At 37.0% G+C, this 6337-nt stretch overlaps 1 long non-coding RNA gene across 1 annotated transcript; it reads right to left on the bottom strand.

Moving 5' to 3' along the window:
- Positions 1 to 722: 722 nt before the first annotated feature.
- LOC140006499 (uncharacterized) lies at positions 723 to 3845 on the bottom strand. Its single transcript, XR_011814151.1, has 3 exons — positions 3513 to 3845; positions 1548 to 1606; positions 723 to 885 (listed from the first exon to the last, which is right to left on the bottom strand). It is a non-coding gene; the product is annotated as an uncharacterized lncRNA (long non-coding RNA).
- Between the last annotated feature and the right edge of the window lie 2492 nt (positions 3846 to 6337).

Raw genomic sequence — 6337 nt, 5'->3', positions numbered from 1 at the left:
ACGGGAAATGGACCGAGTATTGTATCCTTTTGTGTTTGCTTTACTATTAATACTGTTATTGCTCTCCTAGTTGACATTTCTCGGGTAAGACTCCTCATGAGCATTAATCTCTGAGACGAAGCAATCCTTGTAATGTTCTTCTAGTCGGACGAGCCACTATTTGTTTGACTAAAAATTCATGAAAATATATGTATATGGTCATTCATTCCAAATGTACGTTAGTGATTTTAAATGATTTATGAGTTGTGCTCATAGTAAAGTTACCAGCAAAAGTACTACTGCTACACGTGATTTCAAAGTAGCAGTTACGCACTGTTTATAAATACTTGATTTTCCCTTCTGAAACCTCATTGAACTTTAGCTCACCCCCAAAAACATTTTAGTTCTTTGTAGGGCTCGAGAAGGATAGTTACTCAAGCACAAGGATTTGGAGTACCGTGGATTATCCTTTATCTGGCTTGTGATTGACTTTCTTTGTGGAATGTAATGGTTATTTTGAAAGATTTGTGAACTTTATGGTATGATGTACTTGTGGTTGAAGTGAATGTAAATCTCATGATATTTTGGGGATTATACTTTTGTAAGAATGATTTGAATTGGAACCTGCCTGGCTCTCGTCAGGACTCACTCACTTACATTAACTTCAGAACAACTGAACATTCACTCTTAAGTACCACTCTAATCAGCTTGAAACATAGATTTGTCCACTAAAAGAAATAAAATACACGTTCTAAACATCCATTCTTAATATTACATCAACTCAAAACAGAAGATTCAACCATCTTAAAATACAAAAGAAAACGTGACTCCAATATATACACATAGTGATGGAATTTCCCAAAACAACTTTCCAATTCCATCCAATCAGTTTTCCATCTCCAACTCCTGTAAGGAAAACAAAGCTAAAAGGGTGAGCTTACGCTCGTGAGGTTTCCATGCAAGCAACAATCAATAAGCACTTAAATCAGTACAGTTGAGCGAGTAGTACACATTTCACTGTACAATCACTTTCATTAAGCAATTGAGGAAGCACATCACCAAACAATCACTTTTAAAAGGATACGGTGCTCGCATTAGAGCCACTTCAATGCACTACACACTCCACCGAACTCCTCCTTATAACCTCCAAAATAATGAACACTTCCCTCACTTGGATGGCCATATCAATATCGGTAATCTGCTATTCCGTGGTAATACTCGAGTATACCGAAATACTTACCCAAAGCTACCGTCCTACCTGACCAAGCCCTTTGCTGGCTCGAATAGTCCGTTGAACAGAGGATTTTGGGGCCCATTTCAGCCAGTGTGATAAGGTACACACATGGCTTACAGTCATGCACACTTACAATATCACTTGATCAATTATCAACCTTCAACCTCAACTAAGTAGAGTGTGATAAAGTACACCCTCGACTTAGAAGGCGAGGGACAATTGAAAACACTTCACAATGAATCACTTAACAATATTTCATAATAAGTACATTTGTCATATAATTGCACTTAAGTACACATAAGCAGTTTAACATATAAATTCGGAAAACACTCACCAAAGATTCAAATGACTAATCTCGAGTCTCGAGTTGGTTTCCTAGTTCACGGATACTTCCTGGTACAAGTTAATAATTCTAAAGTGAATATTCATTTTATATACAACCACTCATCTTACATAATTTAAGGTGTAAGTAACTAAAACCCAAGTTCCTAAGCTTATAAAACGAATCACCAAAATCTAGCAACCTTCCTTACGCTTGTCTTCAAGATTATTAAGTTTGGTAGCTTTAAAACAAGGTTAATGTACATGTACACCAAATTTTAATATCATATAAAACACTTGAGCTAAGATTAAGTCATTTCCAATCTAATGTGCAAGGATTAAGACAAGCAAACGTTTCATTTCTTCCGTCTAGGCTAAAACAGATTCAAGTTTGACCTTAAAGTACAAATATAATATATTCAATATTCATTTATCATTTTATTTTGAATCTCATTGACTTTATTGTTTTAATCGAGAATTATACCTGTTTTTCCAAGTTAATAATTTATAAGATATTTATTTTAGGATTAAATCATTTTCCACTCAAGATTCTAAGATTACGGTTTAGGAGTACTTCATTGGTCCCCTTTTTAAATAAGTAAACTCTATGTTATTTGTAAGTTAAATTTTATTCCACTACACCAGTCCCTCAAATTTCATAGTCTTTAAAATATTTGTGAAGACAATATTAAGTAATTAGAAGCCAATTTAGGTACATAATTATCATGAGTTTTCCCCTCATTTGCTTTAGTTTAACTCTACTTGTGGAGCTGTATATAGCCATTAAATCTCAGGGTAACCGTAGCTATCATTTATAAAAGCTTACAAAGTTGGAAATTAGAGGAAATGCTGGTTCAAAGTTGGTTCCTCACGGCCATTATCAAAGCAAAGTGCATCCAGGAACAAAAGGAAAGCAACAAGAAAGGCAGCTTTGCCATCCTCTGATGTTTTCATCACGACTAGAGCTACGCTTATCGGATTGAGGCAAATTTTATAGCGTTTCTAAGCTAAGACATAGACCTACATTTCTTCTGAAGACATCGACAACTAGTTATCGCGTTTTCAAGGCCAAAAAGGGATGGTCAGAAGCACAATCTGTTTCATTTTCTCGGTCAGCAACCAAAACTAGTAACGTTACTTCAAGCTTTCAACGAAAACTCTATTCTTTCACTAGCTTAAAGCTCTAAATATTTAAAGTACATTCAGTCCAGCATATACCAAGGCAAATAGCATCTAGTTTCAACAAATTATTCAACCCAAAAGCTACGCACAACAATCTGTCATCAACTAATTACAATTTGCAGCAGTATAGCAGTTTAACATGTGGTGTTTTCTCATAATTTTCTTTTCAGTTTCATGCTCCAACTAGACATGCAGGGGATGATCATTCAACTACAGACCACCTTAAGCAAAACATAGAAATTTATAGCCAAAAATCCAAGAGAAAAGCTGAACCAAGATTTATATCCTCTCTCGGCTATAAAGCTGGTTCGTAGCAGCAAGTAATGCCTAAAGACGAGTTTCTTCTACTAGATCCCTCCATTTTATGCTCAAACCTCTCATGCATGAAGAAATCAAGATGTTATACAACATATTACAGATTAACACAGAATTTTAGAGTCATTATTCACCAAAAACAGCTGAAACTTTTCCATTCCCCCCCCACTCGGATGAAACTGGAAAAATTCTAGCAAGGATCTTCCATCGGTCCTCCCAATTTCCAATTTTCCCCAAATTTCTTCAACTAAACTTCTTATAATACCTGAGATATCTATATAATAGGTTCTTCCTTTGTTATTTTTTCCATTTTTACCTTTAGTTACCTCCCGGTTCCTACCACTTCAATCAGATAACCATTTACCTTAAAACCAGAATTTTCTCCTGTTGAAGCTCAGTTTCCTCTGCTACAACTTAACTTGTAGGTTGAATATATACTCTTTTATACTCAGTAAGTAAGTATTAATCACAAAAAATTTACCTCTTGCCTTTAAGAGTTAAGAATTGCAGATGGATCAGATTTTTTTTCCAGCTTTGTCCCCTCAAGTCTGCACCAACTATGCTTCCCATTTCCTTGCCTTCGTTTGCTTGATTATGTTTAGCAGTTGATGAGGTTAACCAATTTTTTCTCCTCGCACTTAGTTCCACTCCCTCAGTTCGTTTTATAAAGAAAGAAAGGAAGGATGAAGGCTGCCTTGTTTTTCTTCCTCTCGGTCACCGCCCAAGCTAGCAGATTGTTTTCTCCTATCGGTTGTTAGGTTGGACAGAAAAGGTTTGAAGCTTTGCTTCTCTACTAAGCTATCGCCTAAGTGTTGTAATTGGTTTCTCTTAGCTTTTCTTTCGGCCACCGCCCAAAATTTTGTTTGTTTCCTCAGCCACCGCTTAGTTTTATTGGCAGATAGTTTCTCCTAGTTTTCGCTCGGTTGCCGCGTCGCCTTAGCAAATACTGGCAGCTAATTCTCGTTGGCAGCTAACTTAGCAGCTGTTAGTCACTGACCGCTGCTTTGGAAACTAATTTACCTAAGTCCCATTCGGTTGTCCAGAAGCTTGTTTCCCTTTTTTGGGTTGCATGGTTATTCGTTTAGTCTCTAAGGTTGAATTGGTCCTTTGAATTTAACTTATTTGCTTACTAAGGGCTGTAGTTTCATTACTTCATGCTTTGCCTCCTAACTTTATTTATTCTAATTTGTATATTCCTATAAGAAAATTTACACCATTCTATGATATTTCTAATTCTCAATTTTTATAAAAATTCAATTAGGCATTTAATTTAACCACGTATTCATTATATGTAATATTTCTAAGGTCAAAGTAAATAAAATAAAATAAATGCAAAGCATACACATACTTTTCTTGAGTTCTCACATCGTGGACATTGTCAATCGCATTAGAGAAAGCGTGGAGTTTATTAATTGCTCAGAGAGTAGATTGTTGTTATTTGCCGAGATTGCACAACAGCTCCAAATCCCGAAAAGAAGCTGTTATATGATAGTTGGACAAGGTGGAATTCTACCTTCGAAATGCTAAGTTGTGCTCCAAAATTCAAAGACATTTTCCCTCATTTCTAGGATACAGAGCCACAATATGATTTTTGTCCCTCTTCCGAGGATTGGGATAAATTAGAAAAGTTGTGCTTTATCTTGGTAAAATTTTGGACAGCGACACATGTCATTTCTGGGAGTGAATATCCCACAAGTAATCTGTTTCTCCAAGAGATTGTACATATTAAGAGCATTTTAGATTCTTGAGTCCATGATGAAAATGATTTTATCCAAGTCATGGTGCAAAGGATGAAAGCCAAGTTTGACAAATATTAGGGTGAATGCAATCTATTAATGGCTATTGCTGCCATTTTAGATATGAGGCAAAAAATGCAAGTTGTGGAGTTCGCTTTCCCTTAGATGTATCCACCTTATGAGATAGAAGAAAATATTTCCAAGGTGAAGAGAGTCATATTTGAGCTCTATGAAGAGTATGTGGCAGCAAGTGGAGATGGAAAAACAAACGAAGTCCAAACCCGTGGTTCTGAAGGAAAGGATAAAAATACTGCATCTTCTTCTAGATGGGCCAAGTTTGATGAGTACTGTGAAGAAATATAGACTATCGAGCTGCAAAAATCGGAATTGGTAGATTATTTAGAAAAATCTCACCAAAAGGTGTGACGCCCCTACTTCACCCTAAAACGAACCAGAGGGTATCCGCGGGACGCCTGCCCAACTCTCGCCAGGATTCAAACAGTTTCCGTTCAAGTTTAATGCAAAACTATTCAACAGTATTGGATAAATAAGAAAGTGTGGAAAACTTCCAAACTTAAGAATATATATAACGTTTATCCACCCTTACATGAAATTCCCAAAAGTTACATCAATACCCAAAATATATCACATCTGGGTACATCAAATATCCAAATCATACATAAAGTTCCCAAGAGTACAACCAATAAGAAGTCTAGCCCAAATTACATTAGAAACCCTAAGCCAGAAATGCATCAAAGGGGTTTATCCAAGTTCATTCCATATCCATTCCTGTTAAGGAAAACAAATCTACGGGGTGAGCAAAACGCTCGTGAGGCCAAGACCACACATGCAAGCACATTATTCAAGTAACAATCCAAAATTGACAAGTCGAACAATAATATATCAAGAATTTAACGATTCACTGAAAAGTGAAACAGAAACAATTCAAGGATACTGGAGCTCTCAGGAGGTATATTCCTCTGGCATGATCAAGAACCTCCACGAATTGACATTCCGTCAATCGGGTAGGTTTAGTCCGTAGAACTCCACTTAACTTGTCCCCTTTCACCTTACATACCCCTGTTTCGGGTCAGCCTGTCATTTGTTTAAGGCAATACTACTCGAGTATGCCAAGCAAGATCTCTTCAATAGATCAAACTTTTCATGTAATTCTCACGGCTCGCCAAGGTTCCCGACCAAACCCATGCCGGCTTGAGTCCAAGGGTCGCCAATGAGATGTGGGCGTCCCCCAAGCATGTTTGAGTGTCGAGGAGATTCACTCCAACGACGTATGCAGCCATAACATACTATTTCGAGTCAAGCAAGCAAGTAACATGTGCAAGCAATTGAGACATTCGAGTATTTCAAGTGCGAGTCATTTATTTCAAGCGAGAACGGGTGCGATAAAGTACACCCCTGTCTCAAATTTTAAAATCTCAAGTATCAATAACAAGTAAACATGTATCTGGTTCACAGAAGTTCAAGTAACACACACTTGACACTCACCAAGTAAAAAGGAAGAAACGGCACTCGAAGTTCAAGCGTCTACCGTGGGATCGTCTTGAAGTTC

The sequence above is a fragment of the Coffea arabica genome, chromosome 1c, assembly GCF_036785885.1.
Source record: "Coffea arabica cultivar ET-39 chromosome 1c, Coffea Arabica ET-39 HiFi, whole genome shotgun sequence".
Classification (NCBI taxonomy): Eukaryota; Viridiplantae; Streptophyta; class Magnoliopsida; order Gentianales; family Rubiaceae; genus Coffea; species Coffea arabica.
The sequence above is the reverse complement of the archived record's forward strand: the minus strand, read 5'-3'. Positions and strand labels throughout refer to the sequence as shown.